Consider the following 19,774-nt stretch of genomic DNA (forward strand, 5'->3'; position numbering starts at 1 on the left):
TCAAACCTCCAGCAGTTTGATGACTCCTTTACTCTGATATTGATAGTGTATATTGTAGTTTAGGGTAGGGGACTGAATCACCCCTTCTCTACCACCATCATCCATGAGGCCCCATTAATAAATTGAAGCTCCCCCTTACAGGATACTGTGAGTGAATCCACCCTCCACTTTGGGAGCCATCATTTCATTCTAGTACAGTATATTCAATATACATACTTAATGGGTTACATGTTTTGCTTTTAAATATTCTTACATAATTGAGATGAAGTGTGAGGAAAAACTTCATTAAATTTTGAGAGCTAAAAACTTACTGTGTAAGAGATAGCTATACTGTATTTTCAAAATTGATTCCCTTGCTAAGGAGGGTTTATTATTTGAGGTGCAGAATGATATTCTGGAAGGAGTATGGGCTTTGGATGTGATAGTTCTAGGGTCAGATTCTGGCTCTGCCAATTCCTAAATATAATTTTCATAAGTTATTTAGTCTCTCTGAATCTCAGTTTTCTGATCTATAAAATGGGGATCATACTGTGAAGATTTACTATGACAATGTATTTGGAGTGCTCAGAAATGGTGGTTATTGCTCTTCCCCTAAGTGGCCTGAGATGATCTCTGAAAATGGTTTGCTCTTCACTTGACCCACAAAACCCTATGAAATCATGCAAATCAAGAGGCTCAAGGGGCGCCTGGGTGGATCAGTCAGTTAAGCATCCGACTTTGGCTCAGGTCATGATCTCACAGTTCGTGGGTTTGAGCCCCACGTTGGGCTCTGTGCTGACAGCTCAGAGCCTGGAGCCTGCTTTGGATTCTATGTCTCCGGCTCCCTTTCTACCCCTCCCCCACCTCTCTCTTTCTCACTCTCAAAAATAAATAAACATTAAAAAAATAATAATAAAAAAAAAGAGGTTCAAATCTTAACATTCACTTTTAGGAACACATGTGAAACTGTCCATGCCATCAAGAGTATGCATATCCAAAAAGCCACCAAGAATATGAAAGATGTCACTTTTCAGAAGCAATGTATGCCATTCTGTGGCTATAATGGTGGAGTTGGGAGGTGTGCCCAGGCCAAACAGTGGGGCTGGACACAGGCTCAGTGGCCCAAAAAGAGTGCTGAATTTTTACTGCACATGCTTAAAAATGCAGAGAGTAATGATGAACTTCAGGGTTTAGATGTAGATTCTCTCGTCATTGAGCACATCCAGGTGAACAAAGCCCTCAAGATGTGGCATAGAACTTCTAAGGCTCATGGTAGGATTAACCCATATGGGAGCTCTCCCTGCCACATTGAGATGATCCTTACTGAAAAAGAGCAGATTGTTCCTAAACCAGAAGAGGAGGTTGCACAGAAGAAAAAGATATCCCAGAAGAAACTGAAGAAACAAAAACTTATGGCCCAAGAGTAAATTCTGTATAAAATAAATGCAAATAAAAGTAAAAGAAATGATGGTTATTATTACTTTACAGTTTTGCTGATTTTATAGCGGTCATATTTTCATGAGGCTACCTTTATTTTTTTCTTTGATATCATACACCAATAGTTGTCACATCTCATATTTAAAAATGAAGTTGCTGATACCACCGTCCCTTCCATCTGTTTGAGCGAGGTATCATTTTTGTGTTCTCACAACTTAACAAATGTGAAACAATTTACTCTGTAGTGCCACTTGGTAAATCACTTTTTCACTTTCAGGGTATTTTTCAGTCTTGTGGATGAGAGGTCTTGACAATAGTCATTAAAGATGTGATAGCACTTTCACAAGAACAAGGACATGTGCCTTATGTCTTTGCTGAGCTCTGGTCTAGGTAGACTAATTTTAACATTTTTCTACATCTGCACTAAGATTTCACTGGGAGAAGTCACTGCCTAGATGGGATCTGATCAGGCAAATGCCTAATTTTGAGCTTGTAAAGATCTCCTCAGTTGTACTATCTGGCTAATGGGAGGATGTGATATCGTATAGTTAAAGGAAGATGTGATAGAAATCAGATTGATTAGGGTTTGCTGCCTCATGATTTTGACTAAATTACTTGAAACCTCAAATCATGTTGATTTAGTTGAGACTTATGTCTATTTAGCTTATTCAAATTAAAGCAAACATTACTTAAAAAGTATGAGAAAGAAAGAGTGGAAAACCATTTAAATGTGAAGCTGCCATTAATTCTATTCAATGGGCATGGGACACAGGGGTATATGTAAGGGTGCCATGAAGTTGCTGTTTCCACAGTTAGTTTCAGTTCCCTTATGTATCTTATAATGTGAGCATCTTGTACAGAAAATGGGATGAGATCTCAGTGTTTAAATATACTGCTCTTATCTTTTTTTACAACATGGCCCCTAAATGCAAGCTAGTTATTATACATAGAATTAAACCAAAGACACATCAGACAATGGAGGAGAAAACTATTAGATTAATGGAGAGACTATATGCTTGTCTATTATAAGGGCAACTTTTAAGGGATTTTGTGACTAATTTTTTATTATATTTGATTTTTTACCTTACATGTTACTTTGTAATCTAACTCCTGCACAAAATGCAATTTCCATTATAATATCTGCCTTACCAGGGTTGTTCTGGGAATCAAATGAGATAATATATGTTAAAGTGCTCTGCAAAATTCACGGTGCTATAAAATATAAAATGTGTACTCTGGACAAGACTTGGTCAGCCATATAAGTGTTTTACTCTGTGTTTTCACACAGAAAGTGAATTGTAGCTGTGTACAGAACAACAATCACAATAATAATAATAATAATAAAAATAGAAGCTAAGAAGATTGATTAATCGCCTACTTAGAACAAACCAGGAAATGTGTTTAGTGCTTTAAGTGGATTATCTCAACTAGATACTGCTTTGGGAAAAGTTCTTCTACTTAGTTTTCTATACTCCAGGCTCTTCTAAGGGTACCTCAGTTTCAAATATTATATGCACTTTCTGGGAAGCCTCCACATTACTTGTGTGGGTGTGTAGCCAGTATGTTTTCTTCTTATACAGATGAATTTAATAACTAAGAAGTGCTGGGTGAGAAGATACTTATTTCCTACTATTTCCATGGGGAGGAATTTTCATCGGAGGACACATGAACCTGTACCTCTTATTCATTCCTCTCTGAGGGAGGAAGGAGGACCTAACTGATTAATCGGTATTTTTTAATACAAATTATATATATATATATATATATATATATATATATATATATATATATATATATATATATATTTAGGGAGAGCACAAGTAGGGAAGGAGCAGAGAGAGAGAATCCCAGGCAGGCTCTCAACCACCAGTGTAGAGCCCGATTCACAGCTCAAGCTCATGAGCCACGAGATCATGACCTGAGCTGAAGTTGGACGCTTAACTAACTGAGCCACCCAGGCGCCCCTGTTTTTTTATTTTTGAGAAGGGGGAGGGGCAAAGAGAGGGAGAGAGAGCAAAGGAGACCGAGACCCCAAAGCAGGCTCTGTGCTGTCAGCACAGAGCCCTGTGCGGGGCTCAAACTCACGAACTGTGAGATCATGACCTGAGCCAAAATCAAGAGTCTGATGCTTAACTGAGTGAGTCACCTAGGTGCCCCTGATTACTCAGTTTAGAAGAAGGAAATGAGCATTTGTGGATCAGCCACGCCTACACATTTTGGATTTGCCTGCTCTCAGAAAGGATGCATTATGGTTTTCAGCCTCTGTCATGCCATGACCTTAGCAAAACGTGATCTTACTTGTAGTTGAGATCTACAGGTGTTTTGTGCTCCCAGTGACTAGGTAGGTAAATCTAACTAATTCAGCCACTATTAGCCAGTTCACTTGGTTGCACATCACTTAATGTAGATTTCGTTAGAAGTAAAAATAACATTTGTTATCTGTGACTCCTGTGTCTACTTCTCAACTGGTTCTAAAAGTAGGTGGGAAAGAGAAAAATTATGAAGCAGTTCTGCTTAAAATCCTAACAAAAGACAGTGTAAGGGAGTGGTTAAGAGCACAGGGATGGAAATGAATTTGCCTAATTTCAAATTTGGGCTCCATCACTTTTCAGCTGTGTTATTTTATGCAAGTTATTTAAACTCTCTGTGCCTTAGTTATCTTATCTGTAAAATGGGAATAATAATAGAACCTACTCTCATAGTGAGAGGATTAAATGAATTAATACATGTAAAATGCTTAGAATAGTCCTGAGTGTATCAGCATTCAATAGATGTTAGCTTTACTTACTATTAAATTAACATTGATAGCCCAAGGATACAATCTAAATATTTGCACATAATTTGCATTCAGCTTCTAACTTCCCTCCTTAAAAAATGTTGATTCATGGGGCACGTGGGTTAAGCACTGGACTCTGGATTTCTGCTCAGGTCATGATCTCATGGTTTGTGAGTTTGAGCCCCATGTCTGACTCTGCACTGATAGCAAGGATCCTGCTTGGGGTTCTCTCTCTCTGGCCCTTACCTGCTCATACTCACATTCTCCCACTCTTTCAAAATAAATAAATAAACTTAAAAAAAATGTTGATTCCTTTTTTTTTTTTTATTAAAAAAAATTTTTTTTTCAACGTTTATTTATTTTTGGGACAGAGAGAGACAGAGCATGAACGGGGGAGGGGCAGAGAGAGAGGGAGACACAGAATCGGAAGCAGGCTCCAGGCTCTGAGCCATCAGCACAGAGCCTGACGCGGGGCTCGAACTCACGGACCGCGAGATCGTGACCTGGCTGAAGTCGGCCGCTCAACTGACTGCACCACCCAGGCGCCCCAAATGTTGATTCCTTGATTATCAGCACTGGGGCCTTTTACTGATTCATTCTCCGTGTTCAGTATGGTATATTTAGTCCTTTTCTTCTCCTTTTCTTTACTTGCCACAATCCATAGAAATGGGACTCACAGTGACATACCTTTTAAATTTCTGTGAGGTCTTCAGACTAATCCACTGTGCTTGCTCTTATTTCAGAGCCCCATAGCAATTTGCCTATCCTATACAATTTAGCTATTAAATGTGTGTTATCATATGGGATGCAAAATAGGACAGATTTTCTTTTAAAGAAAACTACCTCAGTGTCTCTTCTTAAGGTGCAAATATGTTGCAGTAATATTTGGGGAAGTATGTTCAACATTTTATCATGGAGAATTTCAAACATACAGAAAAGTTGAAAGAATTTTTTTTAAGATTTTCTAAATTTTTTTAGTAATCTCTATATCCAACATGGGGCTTGAACACACAACCCTAAGATCACATGCTCCACCAGTTGAGCCAGCCAAGTGCTCTACAAAGTTAAAAGAATTTTGCAACAAGCACCACTATTCTACTATTCTACCATTAACATTTTAATACACTTGTTCTATCACAGAGTTTCCAGCATTCATCCTTTGATCTATTCATCATCTCATTTTAGTTTTTTGGTGCCTTTCAAAGTAGAATGTTGCAGCACTATTTTAAAATGTTAACCTTTGGGAGGGAGGGGAGAGTGGGTGATGGGCATTTGAGGAGGGCACCTGTTGGGATGAGCACTGGGTGTTGTATGGAAACCAATTTGACAATAAATTTCATATTAAAAAAATAAAATAAAAAGTAAAATGCTAAACTTTACCGCCTACAACTCCTCTATTTCCTATCTGAGGCAGAAGCAGTGTGGCAGAGTGCAGGGCTTTGGAGCCTGGCAGCCTGGGCTTGTAATCTAGCTTTGCCACTTACTAGCTATGTGACCCATATAACATTACTGTTACTTAGTGTCTTTGCCTGCAAAAGAGGATAATAGTAGTACCTACCTCATGAGGTTGTGAAAGTGCATGTAAAATGCTTATTAATAGTGCTTGACCAGCAAAACACTTGTAGAGTACTAACTTATATTGGGCAATTTATACATATTAACATATTTAATTCTCACCAAAACTCTGTGAGATAGTACCATTATTATAAAATATAATGTGTATTAGCTATTATTATTTTTTATAGCAGAAATACATAGAGAAAAAGTCTCTCCTTAGTTTTTTTTTTTTTTAAGATTTTATTTTTAAGGGCACCTTGGCTCAGTTGGTTAAACATCTGACTTCAGCTCAGGTCATGATCTCAGGGTTCCTGAATTCGAATCCCACACCAGGTGAGCTTGAGCCCCACCTCAGGTGAGTTCATGGCCCACTTTGGGTAAACATGAGCCCTGCCTTGGGTGAGCCCCCTTCTCTCTGTCTCCCCCTCTCTCTCTGCCCTTTCTTCACTTGCACCCTCCCTCTCTCTAAAAAAAAAAGACAAAAAAAGAAAAGAAAATATTTTATTGTTAAATAATGTCTACACCCAAGGTGAGGCTCAAACTCACAACCTCAAGATCAAGAGTCAGACATTCCACCCACTTTGCCCTCTGTTTAGTTCTTGTGTTTTAAATATATATACATTATTTAAATATATATATTTAAATAATATATATAAATAATATATACATAAATATATATATTTATATATTATTTAAATATATATACTTATTGAGAAAGACAGCATGAGTTGGGGGTAGGGGGAAGAGGGAGAGAGAGAGAATCTTAAGCAGGCTCCACACTCATCACAGAACCTGAAGCGGGGCTCGATCATGTGACCCTGGGATTGGGACCTGAGCCAAAATCAAAAGTAGGACACTCAACCAATTGAGCCACCCAGGCACCCCAAGTCCTTAAGTTTTAAAACAGACATTTTGGAGTTCATGGCAAAAATAATGCCATGGGTTCTGCATTGGCCCAGAGCAGGAGTGTAACATCCTCAGCCCAGCATCCCTATGTCTTGTGTGTTTCTGAACTTACATTCTTAACCAGTGGGGCTAGAAGGGGACTCTGCCATCTTCTGGTGGATGTGTGCGGGATCCCTCTGTCCACACCTCCTGGAGGAAGCGCTGTTGCCATCTGGCTGTGTGTGAGTCACATTCGGGTGGGTCCACATCAGGCATAGGTGGGAGCTTGGAACTTTCTGTTGTTTATTCAGTGCCATGGATTTCAAATGGACTTCTTCTTGCCGTGAGCATCCAGAGTCCCATGAAGGGTCTGTGACCAAGAAACACTGGAAGCATCACCCCAGAATTATGGTGAGCCTTATTCCCTGTCACCTCCAAGTGGAAGATAAGTTTCAGAACAAGCAAAGAGCTCTATTTTTAGAAGAAATGTGTTAAACTCAGAAATGATGAAATCAAAACTTTTATTCTTTTTCTTTATTTTTTTAATGTTTTTATTTATTTTTGAAGGAGAGAGAGACAGAGCATGAGCAAGGGAAGGGCAGAGAGAGAGAGAGAGGCAGACACAGAATTCGAAGCAGGCTCCAGGCTCTGAGCTGTCAGCACAGAGCCCAATGCAGGACTTGAACTCACAGATCGTGACCCGAGCAGAAGTCAGATGCTCAACCAGCTGAGCCACCCAGGTGCCCCAAAACAAAACTTATATTAAAAGGCAAAGATGCTAAGAAAAAAAAATAATGCCATGATAAGGAAGCTTTGTGAAAGAGACTGGGCTCTTTTCCTGTTGAAAGCCTATGTACTCAGGGAAAAAGTTTAGTCACTGACAATTCATTTTGGAACAACAGATAAAAGAGTCTCACCTGACCAAACTATGTAACGTTTCCTAGCCTTGGGGAGAAGAGAGAAGAAACAACTAAGGTGAAGCTTATTAGGATATTTGGAGACCTGTACCAAGCCAGGCTAATTTCTAGAGTTGGGAAAAATATAGCCCTCTGGATATGGATTTGTGGATTTGACAGCAGGGAAGAATTGTGTTTCCTATGAATAAGTTTTGGACTCTTGTGATGCAATTTTTTACTTATTAATTGATTTTATTATTTTATTTTATTTTACTTTGTTTGGTGAGAACACTTAAGATTTACTCTTTCAGCAAGTTTGTAGTATACAATACAGTATTAACTATAATCACCATACTGTAGGTTAGATCCCCAGCATGTATTCATCTTATAACTGGAAGTTTGTATCCTTTACCAACATTTCTCCATTTCCTCCCACTCTCCTCCAGTCTGGCAATCATTTTACTCTCTGCTTCTATTATTATTTTGAGTTTTTTAGATTCCACATATATACAGAATCATAAATACTTCTCTTTCTATCTGTGGTTCATTTCACTTAGCATAATGTCCTTTAGTATGATACCATGATTTATAATAAGAAATATATGTTTTGGCCTTTTCTTTTTGTATCCCATCCCTCTCTCCATTCCCAACTAGAACATCATCTACTGCCTCAGGAAAAGGAAACCATAAGAAACAAAGTAAGTTGAATTTTTGGCTTTTGAACACCAAAAACCAAAGACATGGCAAAAATAAGTAAGTAAGTAAGTAAGTAAATAAGTAAGTAAGTAAATAAATAAATAAATAACATGCTTGGATGAGTACAGTTATTTCTGGTTCCAGAGAAGATACAAATTTTATGGACTGGAAGAGAGGGATAGTCCCAGACAAACTGGGACAGTTGATAACCCTAGTTTAGCAGGGAGGTTGTTTTGTTTCCAAGTATACTTGGTATTTAGAAAATAAATTGTGTTGTTAGGATATATTAAGGACCTCTAATTCATTATTCTAATAAAGGCAAGTGGCAATATTTCAGTGTTCCCATTATACAGAATATAAGTAGGTAGCTGGAATTCTCCAAAGTTTTAGGAAGGATGCTTTCCTCATGCATTACTGACTTGAGTTGGCGATAATGTTCAATTGCTTCCATTTTTTTAAAGTTTATTTATTTATTTTGAGAGAGAGGGAGGGGGCGGGGGGAGAATCCCAAGTGGGTTCCATGACATCAGTGCAGAGCCTGACATGGGCCTCAAACCCATGAACTGGGAGATCATGACCTGAGCTGGAATCAAAAGTCAGATGCTTAACCAACTGAGCCACCCAGGTGCCCCATGCTTCCATCCTTTTAAAGTTTTAATTTATTTATTAATTTGAGTAATCTCTACACCCAATGTGGGGCTTGAACTCATGACCCCGAGATCAAGAGCTGTATGCTCTTCCAACTGAGCCAGCCAGTGCCCCAAATTGCTTCTATTTTTGTATTAAAAATTTTTTTAAGTTTATTTATTTTGAGAGAGACAGAGATAGTGTGAGCAGGGGAGGGGCAGAGAGAGAGGCAGAGAGAATCCTAAGCAACCTCCAAGCTATCAGTGCAGAGCCACATGTGGGGCTTGATCTCACGAAACTGTGAGATCATGACCTGAGCTGAAGCCAAGAGTCAGATGCTCAAGCAACTGAGCCACCCAGGCACCCCTATTTTTTTCATTTTAATTTAAAATAATTATTGTAGGGGCACCTGGGTGGCGCAGTCGGTTAAGCGTCCGACTTCAGCCAGGTCACGATCTCGCGGTCCGTGAGTTCAAGCCCCGCGTCGGGCTCTGGGCTGATGGCTCAGAGCCTGGAGCCTGTTTCCGATTCTGTGTCTCCCTCTCTCTCTGCCCCTCCCCCGTTCATGCTCTGTCTCTCTCTGTCCCAAAAATAAATAAACGTTGAAAAAAAAATTAAAAAAAAAATAATTATTGTAAGCAGTTTACATGAATAAGCTATATAAATATATATATTATTTTCCAATTTTATTTGTTTTATATAACCCTGTTTATTTGCCGCAGGAAATTGGAAATAACTATAATAAGTATAAGCAATATGGAGGTGAGGTTAAGAGCATGGTCTCTAGAGCCAGACCATCTGGGTTCAAATCATAGCCTTGCCTCTTACTAGTTGTGTGATATTGGGTAGGTTCCATTTATTTATCTACAAAATGGGAATTAAAATAGTATCTATCTATTAAGGGGGTGTGAGGATGAAATGAGTTAATACACATAAGGTGCTTATAATGGTGCCTGGCATTCGTAGTAGGCACTCAAGAATTATTAGGTGATTTGCAAGTTCTTTTGCTGTACTAATGAAAACTTGAGTTTATCCATAGTTCATTATTTTCATAATTAAATATTCAAAAAGAGTTGGGGGGATAGGTTAAAATGTTTTCTCAGGGCACCTGGGTGGCTCAGTTGGTTAAGCATCCTACTTATGCTCAGGCCATGATTTCGTGGTTTGTAAGTTCAAGCCCCACATCAGGCTCTGTGCTGACAGGTCAGAGCCTGGAGCCTGCTTCGGATTCTCTGTTTCCCCCTCTCTCTGCCCCTCTCATGCTCATGCTCTTTCTCTGTCTCTCAATAATAAATAAACGTTAAAAAAATTTTTTTAATGTTTTCTGAAATGACACATTGTTTTCCTCTCCCCACCCCCCCCATTCATATGTTGAAGTCCTAACCCACAATGTGACTGTATTTGGACATAGAGCCTTTATTTATTTATTTGTTTATTTATTTATTAATACGAAATTTATTGTCAAATTGGTTTCCATACAACACCCAGTGCTTATCCCAACAGGTGCCCTCCTCAATGCCCATCACCCACCCTTCCCTCCCTCCCATCCCCCATCAACCCTCAGTTTGTTCTCAGTTTTTAAGAGTCTCTTATGGTTTGCCTCCCTCCCTCTCTAACTTTTTTTTTTCTTTTCCTTTCCCACCCCCATGGTCTTCTGTTGAGTTTCTCAGGGTCCACATAAGAGTGAAAACATATGGTATCTGTCTTTCTCTGTATGACTTATTTCACTTAGCATCACACTCTCCAGTTCCATCCACATTGCTACAAAAGGCCATATTTCATTCTTTCTCATAGCCAAGTAATATTCCATCGTATATATAAACCACAACTTCTTTATCTATTCATCAGTTGGTGGACATTTAGGCTCTTTCCATAATTTGGCTATTGTTGAAAGTGCTGCTATAAACATTGGGGTACAAGTGCCCCTATGCATCAGCACTCCTGTATCCCTTGGGTAAATTCCTAGCAGTGCTATTTCTGGGTCATAGGGTAGATCTATTGTTAATTTTTTGAGGAAACTCCACACTGTTTTCCAGAGTGGGTGCATCAGTTTGCATTCCCACCAATATTGCAAGAGGGTTCCTGTTTCTCCACATCCTCTCCAGCATCTATATTCTCCTGATTTGTTCATTTTAGCCACTCTGACTGGCATGAGGTGATATCTCAGTGTGGTTTTGATTTGTATTTCCCTGATGAGGAGTGACGTTGAGCATCTTTTCATGTGCCTGTTGGCCATCTGGATGTCTTTGGACATAGAGTCTTTAGGAGATAAAGTTAAATGAGGAGATAAGGGTTGGGCACTAATCAAATAGGACTGGTGACCTTGTAAGAAGAGAAGAGATTCACTCTGTGTCTCCTACACACACACACACACACACACACACACACACACACACCCCTGAGGTAAGGTTATTTGAGGAGACAGAAGGTAGCCATCTATGAGCCAGGAAGAAAGTTCTCACCAGGAATCTCCCCTGCCAGACCTTGATCTGGGACTTCTAGCCTCCAGTGTTGTGAGAAAACAAATTTATGTCGTTTAAGCTGCCCAGCCCATGATATTTTGTTATAGCAACTCAAGCACGCTAAGACAGATTGTTAATTAATGAGCACTGAAGACTGAGGAAAACCCTTAGAGTTGCATTTATTTGCAAAGACTGGGTAACATCACCTCAGTTTTCTTACCCCAGCCTGCCCTACACAAAAGTGCCTGATGACTGAGCAGAATGATGAAGTAGAAGGAAGACCACTTCATTGGCACAACCCTGCCCCTCATCAACTGAGTGATTTAACCAAGTCTTTTAACCTCTTCATGACTCAGTTTTTTCCTCAGCATAAAACAAAGTGTCAGATATACACATATATAGATAAATATATATTTATATTTTCATATAATTAGGTTGAACTACATGTTTGAATCAATGACACGTTTGAATCAATGAGATGAAGGGGGAGCAAGAATGAGTAGAGACTAAGAACATAGAAGACCAAGTTGTTAGAGCCAGAAGCAACTGCCATGAGAATAAGTCCTTAGGTCTTTGCAGAGATGTTGGGAAAGGCACTGGAGGTGAAGCAGAAGTTTGAGTTAATTTTTCTAGGTCTTAATAGGCAAGAAGAACTTGGCTGCCATCTGGGTTATGAAGAGGTTTTAACTAGATGCTCTCTAAATCATCTTCTGGGGTGCCTGGGTGGCTCAGTCAGTTAAACATCTGACTTTGGCTCAGGTAATGACCTCATGGTTTGTGAGTTCAAGCCCCATATTGGGCTCTCTGCGGTCAGCAAAAGAGCCCCTTTGGATCTTCTGTCCCTTACCCCCCCCCCCCGCACCTCCCCCACTTGTTCTCTCTCTCTCTCTCTCTCAATAAATACATAAATAAATAAACTTTATTTAGTTTTTAAATTTTTTTTAATGTTTATTTATTTTTGAGAGAGACGGAGTGTGAGCAGGGGTGGGAGGGGGGTGCGAGAGAGAGATGGAGACACAGAATCTAAAGCAGGTTCCAGGCTCTGAGCTGTCAGCACAGAGTCCGACGCGGGGCTTGAACCTACGAACTCTGAGCTGAAGTCAGACGCTCAACCGACTGAGCCACCCAGGCACTCCAAAATTAATAAACTTAAAATCAATCAATCAATCAATCAATCATCTTACAGCTCTTGTGTCCTATAGCTTAATGATTGTAGGGGCTGAGGAAAGGAGCAAAGAGGGAAGATGAGGACTCATTTAATGCTAAAAATGAAATAAAATATTAATTGGTTCCCCAATTCCCCTTCATTTCTGCAAATTATAGGAGTCTGTCTTCCTTCTTTTGCATGTATTTCACTATCTGCCCTTAATCTTCATTTTAACTTGATTAGAGTGTCTTGTCCTCAGCATTCCCTGGGATAGCCCTGGCCCCGTAGGCCACTAAGGGCAATGCTGTCGCCTCTCACTTCATCTCTCATCCATACTTGCAGGGTGTGTATTAGATTAGGGCTAGACCTCTCAGATCAACCTTAAATTCCAGCTCTGCCACTCACTACCATGAACCTTTGAACAAGTTACTTAAGCACTCTATGCTACATGTCATTTTATGTTTTAATCTGTTAGGTAGGGATAAATAAAACACACACATCACATGGTTGTTGAAAGGATTAAATGAGATAATACTGGCAAACTCCCTTCAAATTTTAAATACTGTGGGAACAGGGACAATATCTTTCTCCTTATCATGCCTAGCATTTAGTAGGTGCTCAGTAAATATTTTTTGAATGAATAAAAATAACTCGGCCTGGTGTCTGGAACATAGTAGGTGCTCAAGAAAAGAACATTATACATATCACCTTCCCTAGTTGTCTTCATTTGGTTTTGCCTGTCCAGCATCTATTTGCTCATTTTCTAGTAGCAAAGCTTCAGTTTCCCTTTGTGAAAGTTCCCCTTCCTCATTCTCGGTTTTTGTGGTTCTGGTGGGGCTGACCCCATATCTCTGCTCCCCAAGTTGGTATGTGGCCCAGCCCTGGCCCAATTTAGGACAATGAGAGTCAGGCCAGGTCTTTTTCTGGACCTAACATGAGAGAGAGAGACTCTCTTTCCATCTAGGTTGCCAAGTTGGTAAAAGGTAAGGCTAAAACAACTGGAGGCCATCTTGTTCCATTTGGGAAGAATCTGCTGAGGAATAAAGCCATGAAGAGCAGACCTGAGGGGTAAAGGGAAATTGATACCTCATGATATTCTTTAGCATCTAGATCCAGCCACAAGTAAGATAGGCACAGGTCTCTGTCTTTGAGGAGCCTGTAATAGGAAAGAAAACAGTATGATTGGAGAGGGTCAGGCTGCTGTGGAAACACTAAGGCAGGATACCTAGCGAGAACTTCAGAGCAGAAGTAGGTTGGGGGAAGACTTCTGGGTAGGCAGGGACATCTAAGGAGAGATCAGGATGATGAGTATGAGTTAGCCAGGTGAACGGGGTGATATAGGGTTGGTACACATCACAGAGGATAGAAAGGAAAAAGAGTATAAGAAGGGACAACAAACAGTATGGTGCTTTCAGGGAATTCAGTATGACCAAAGCATACAAAACACTTTCTCAAACACAATCTCATTTAATCCAACATGTTAAATCTTTCACAGTGAAAGGAATATATCAGTTAGAATGTTTTCAGTTGCAAGGAAACGGACACATGACTAATGGTGATGTAAACAATGAAGACATTGCTGGTACTGCAATTCAATAATGTCATCAAGCATCTGGGCTCTTCCCATCTTTCTGTTTCACCATCCTGGGCTTTGGGTCATCATGCCTATTACTTTTGGTAGAAAGAATAAAGCCCCCTTGAGGATGTCCATATCTGAGTACTTAGAACCTATGAATATATTAAGTTCCATTGTAAAAGGGACTTTGTTGATTTAGTTAGGAATCTTGAGATGGGGAGAGTACCCTGGTTTACCCAGGTGGGACTAATGTAATCACAGATCCTTATAAGAGGGAGGGAGGCAGGAGAGTTAGAGTTAGAGAAAGAAATGTGTTGATGGAAACAGAGGTCTGAGGAACAGATTTGAAGATACTGTGCTAATCGTCTTGAAGATGGAGGAAGAACTCATGAATCAAGGATGAAGACTGGCTTTAAGAGCTGGAGAAGTTTTGACCTCCAGAACTGTAATATAATGAATATGGTTTTTAAAAAATGTTCATTTATTTATTTTTGAGAGAGAGTGTGTGTGTGCACGCACGCACACACACGCAAGTGGGGAGGGGGCAGAGAGAGAGGGAGACAGAAAATCCCAAGCAGGCTCTGAGCTGTCAGTACAGAGCCTGATCCTGGGCTCAAACTCAGAAACTGTGAGATCATGATCTAAGCTGAAATGAAGAGTTGATGCTTAACTGACTGAGCCACCCAGGTGCCTCGTGAATTTGTTTTTAAGCCATTAAGTTTGTGGTAATTAGGCAATAGAAAAATGAATACATCACTCATGGTTGTAAGATGGCTGTCAGAGCTCTAGGTATTACTTTCATGTTTAATGCAGGAAGAAAGGGTAGGAGATAAAAGGGCAGAGTATGCTGCATCTATCCCTTTTGTCAGGAAAGGAAAAACTTTCACAAGCACCCTACCTGCTGATTTCCTCTGTACACATCATTGATCAGAACTTGGACACAATGGCCAATTCTAGCTGTAAGGGGAGGGTAAGAAGGTATCTCACTTCCAGTCTCATTTGTTTTGTATATGGTTTCAGCATTTACCTGTTTGGTAACTCTCTTGTCAGGAGGGAGGCTTCTCTCAGTGAGAGGCCATGGTGAGATTGGTGATCATAGTTAGAGAGCTTGGGTAGACTCCTTGGCATAGCATAGATATCCAGGCAAAGGATATGACAATTATAGCTTTTGGTAAAAGTTCCTAAGCCCGCTTTAGTGTACCAAGAGGAACACACAGCACTGAGAACAACAAAGAGTGACTTTGGCAGGGAGACAAAAGCTAAACACAAACTAAGCTGCCTTCAGTAGGGATCACCCTATTAGCATTGACTGGACCATAGGATTCCCCTGCTAGTTCTGACTGTTGGGTAGAAGTTTGTTGGAGTGGACTCTCCACATATGTGAATGGGGGAACACCATTCTTGATCCCTGTCCCCACCTCCTATAGATACATTCACATGCATGTATAGATGTATATATACAAAGATGATCATTGTATCAATCTTTATAAGTAAAAAAGCAGAAACAGGCTAAATGACCATTTGAAGAAACCTGCTTAACAAATTTATGCTATATCCATATAATGGAATGCTCTACAGGCATTTACATGGCTGATGTAGAGTAAATTACATACTCTATTAAAGGAATCAAGCAAGACTCAGAGCAGTGGATAGAATATGCCCCTAGTGTGATGCCTGTTGTCTCTGCAGATGGGGACTGAGGTTTTGAGGGGATGGAAGACATATTTTTGCTTGTTCTGAAAAAAAAAAATTTTTTTTTACCAGATGTATTATGCCAGTTATCTACTGCTATATAACAAATCACCTCAAAATATAGTGGCTAAACAGCTATTTTATTTTGTTATAATTCTCAGGGTCAGCAATTAGGGCTGGACTCAGCTGGGCAGTTCTCCTGGTATTCTCTTGGTCATGTGGTTGCAGCCCTCTGGTGCCTGGATGAGAGCTGGATGATTTAAGATAAACTCACTTAAGCGTCTGGCAACTAATTCTGGCTGTCTTCAGAAACATCTGTCTCCATCAGGTTAGCCTCTGCTTCTTGACACAATTCCTCAAAGAGAGCAGGAGCTGAAGCTGCAAGGCTTCTAGAGGCCCAGACTCCCAGAGGAACTCACACAACACTTGCGCTGCATTTCGTTAGTCAAAGAAAGTCACATGGCCAGCTCCGATTGGTGGACTGAAGAAGCAGACTCCACCTCTTACTGGTAGGAGCTGCAAATAATTTGTGGCCATTTTTAGTTCACCACATTCCCACATTCCGTTTTCAAATAAAAGTTTACTTAAATAATGCTATTTATAATAAATTCAGAGGATTTTAAGAATTGGGTGACACTTTGGAGATTGTGTAATATAGAACCCTCTCATTTTATAGGAAGGAAACAGGTCAGAAAGGTAAAGTGTTTTGGATAAAGTAACTCAGTGATAACATCAAGATTGGAACCAGGTCTTCTGGGTGTGCTCTTAATTCCACAGTAAGATTTCCTTTTGCCAACAAAGCTTATTAGTGATCTTTGATCAAGAGAACTTGACACCTTTGAGGGTGCCTGGGTGGCTCAGTGGGTGGAGTGTCCAACTCTTGGTTTAGGCTCAGGTCATAATCCCAGGGTCATAGGATTGGCCCCCACATTGGGCTCCATGCTGAGTGTGGTGCCTGGTTGAGATTCTCACTTTCTCTCTCTCTCTCTTTCTCCCTCTGCCTCTCTCCCCTACTTGTGTACTCTCTTTCTCTCTAAAATAAAAAAAAATTAAAAAAAAAGGAGCTTGACAACTTTAGGGGCACCTGTCTGGCTCAGTCGGTGGAGCGTGACTCTTGATCTCAGGGTTGTGAGTTCAAGCTCCACGTTGGGTATAGAGATCACTTAATAGAATTACTTAATAGAATCTTAAACAAAGAAAACAAAAAGAGACAACGTGACAACTTTGTAGCCCTATTGCTCTTATAGTTAAGAATGTTAAAGGTTTTGTCTTATCCAAGTGAAGGAAAAGACTAAAGAAACAATCCAAGCAATTCTGAGAAAAGTAAAACGGGAATTTGAATTATCTAAGTTGTCTAGTCTTAGTACTTCTTTTTCTTAGTTTTTATTTCTTTTAAGAAACTTAGCCTTGAATTACCTGTGGAATAAATAGTTTACCAAGTCATAAATACTTTGGTCAAAATTGCTTTATAAAATATTCAAATGGATCTAGATGATTTTTTATTTTGGGCTATTTTTAAAATGACATATACTATTAAGTATATTCCTATTATTTTGTTGGTCCTACTAGGAATTTTGGAGTGCTTAGTCTGCTTAGTCTTTAACAGTTCTTCTTAGTCTTAAATTAATATAATATTTATTATTAATTGATTGGTTAATTAATATTTAAGTTAAGCCGGCAAATGTTTACTGTGACCTCACAAGTCCAAAGTATTGTGCTGAAAATTGTAAAGAGTATAGAAAACAATAAGGCATTCCACCTTCCTAAGAAGCTTAACAGCTAGTTGCAGGCAAAACCTATATATAACAGTACAAGGAGAAATTAATTAAATGCTATGAGGGAGGTACTAGCAAAGTGGAATGAAAGTATAGAAGAACGATTACAGCCATGCCAGCTGGGCAGTCTATCATTATTTGTGGCAGAAAGGAAGAAGAATCAGAAGAGACTTCTTCTATATTAGAAGTATTTAGCAGGATTTCTTCACAGAAAGTTAAAGTTGGGGAATTTCAATGGCTTAAATGCTTAGGATATGTGTCTGGGTTATTGGGAACCCTCAGGACAGATAGTCTTTTTCCTGTAAAGGGGTTCTTTTTGGTACATAAAGTTTTAAATTGAAGAATCCCTTTAATTACCACTATGCATGGATATCTGGATTAGTTGGACTCTACCAAACAATTAAAATCAAAGTTCTGTTCTTGCCAAGTAAGCAAAAACACATAAGTAGCCATTCTAACACAATTATCCTTTAACAGACTTACTTCTTTTTGGGTTTGCTAACACAGTACAATAGATTATAAACTCTGATGAAGAGAGAGAGATACAGGGAGATAATTTCTTAATTTATATATCTTTAATTTTTAAATTAAAGATTTTATTTCATGTTCATTCATTGACATTTTCTTTTATGTTCAAAAATCACCTAAATAGGGGTGCCTCAGTGGCTCAGTCAGTTAAGTGTCTGACTCTTGATTTCGGCTCAGGTCATGATCTCCTGGTTTAGTGAGTTCGAGCCCCATGTCCACCTCTGCTCTGACAGCATAGATTCTCTCTCTTTCCCTCCCTCCCTGCCCATCCCCTGCTCATGCTCTCTCTCTCTCTCTCTCTCTCTCTCTCTCTCTCTCTCTCTCTCAAAAATAAATGAACATTAAAAAAAATCACCTAAACAAACAGGTGAGCAGTGAGTCAGAGGATCCCTAAACAACAACAAAATGCTGAAGTTGGTCCATATTGCAGTGAGAATGAATGGTAAAATATCTATTCTGTTCATTAGAATATAAGCCCATAAACCACTCCTTTCAGAGCCTGGAAACCCTGAGAACAAGTTGACTTGATGTGAGGATGGAGTTTTAACCAGCTATTGTTGCTTTTTTTGGTTTAAACAAGACTTTTAATCTCATTTTATGGGCACCTATGTTATTTTTCAACATCTGGTCACCTTATGATAAGCAGGTGCTAATGAAGCACAGGATATATATCATTGGATAAATATGAGCATTGTATTTTTCTTGAGGGACAACACATATTCTTGGGACTTTTATCAAGTTACATTTTACTAGTCCTAAAATATTTAGAGTTATGTACTTAAAAGATACAGAGCATAGGTATTACATCCACAGAAAGTATTTTAGTCAATGAATGTTCAATGTAGCAGGTAGAGATGAACTTAACACATCTTGTAGACTGAACTGGGAACAGACTCTTCAGCCATAAAATGCACTTAACAGTCTATTTAATAGTGGCGAGGTCCTTGAAAATGCAATATCCATGCTAATCTCGCCTTTTTCTAAATCACAGATGAAAAATAGGTCAGTTAGGTAGAGCCTTCTCTTTCTATTTATAGTGCGACATTTAATCTATTTAAACAACTACCAAAACTTTATTAATTCAATGTAAGATAAGCGTGCTGAGAAAGTAGAAAACATTATTAAGGACACAAGGTTTTCCAAAATTTGATCTGATGTCTTAGATCTCAGGATCCAATATAGTCTCAACTTGGGGATTTCGATCAAATCAGTAACACCAAGGAAGGGCCAGGAAAAAAAAGCAACCCAGAATGTAATGAAATTTCACATTTAAAGGAAATGGCTTAAAGAAACTGAGTATTTTACAAAAGAGGCAAAAATTAGAAAAGGAATCTCTAGAAAAACGTTTTTCACTTCCTTGATGCCTTTAGGGAAAATTCATTTGGAAAGAGGAGTATACACAGAAAGCTTCCAGCAGATAACAAACTAAAGAGTCAAATTAGGGCTTAATGTAACTAGATACCGGCTTTGGTGCATTTCTTTTAAACTCCGATGTTCTGCAGAATTCTTTGGAGAGGAAGATGCAGGGTATGTGATAAATTGTAATTGCATTTCACTGGGGTCTATTTTGGAGAATGTTCACACTTTTCTCCTCTAGCCCCTCTCCTTTATTTGAATAGGATTTAGTATTCTCTGGCCCCACCCTCCCAATCAACCCAAATGTATACCTAGGGTAATGCAATAGTTCCAATCGTTCCCAAGAACAATTATAAAGAATAAAAGCTCCTGTATTTGGAGTGTA

At 39.2% G+C, this 19,774-nt stretch overlaps 1 pseudogene; it reads left to right on the forward strand.

Moving 5' to 3' along the window:
• The first annotated feature begins 618 nt into the window (after positions 1-618).
• LOC122479593 lies at positions 619-1,428 on the forward strand (annotated as a pseudogene).
• Positions 1,429-19,774: the final 18,346 nt, after the last annotated feature.

Source organism: Prionailurus bengalensis, chromosome C1 (assembly GCF_016509475.1).
Source record: "Prionailurus bengalensis isolate Pbe53 chromosome C1, Fcat_Pben_1.1_paternal_pri, whole genome shotgun sequence".
Classification (NCBI taxonomy): Eukaryota; Metazoa; Chordata; class Mammalia; order Carnivora; family Felidae; genus Prionailurus; species Prionailurus bengalensis.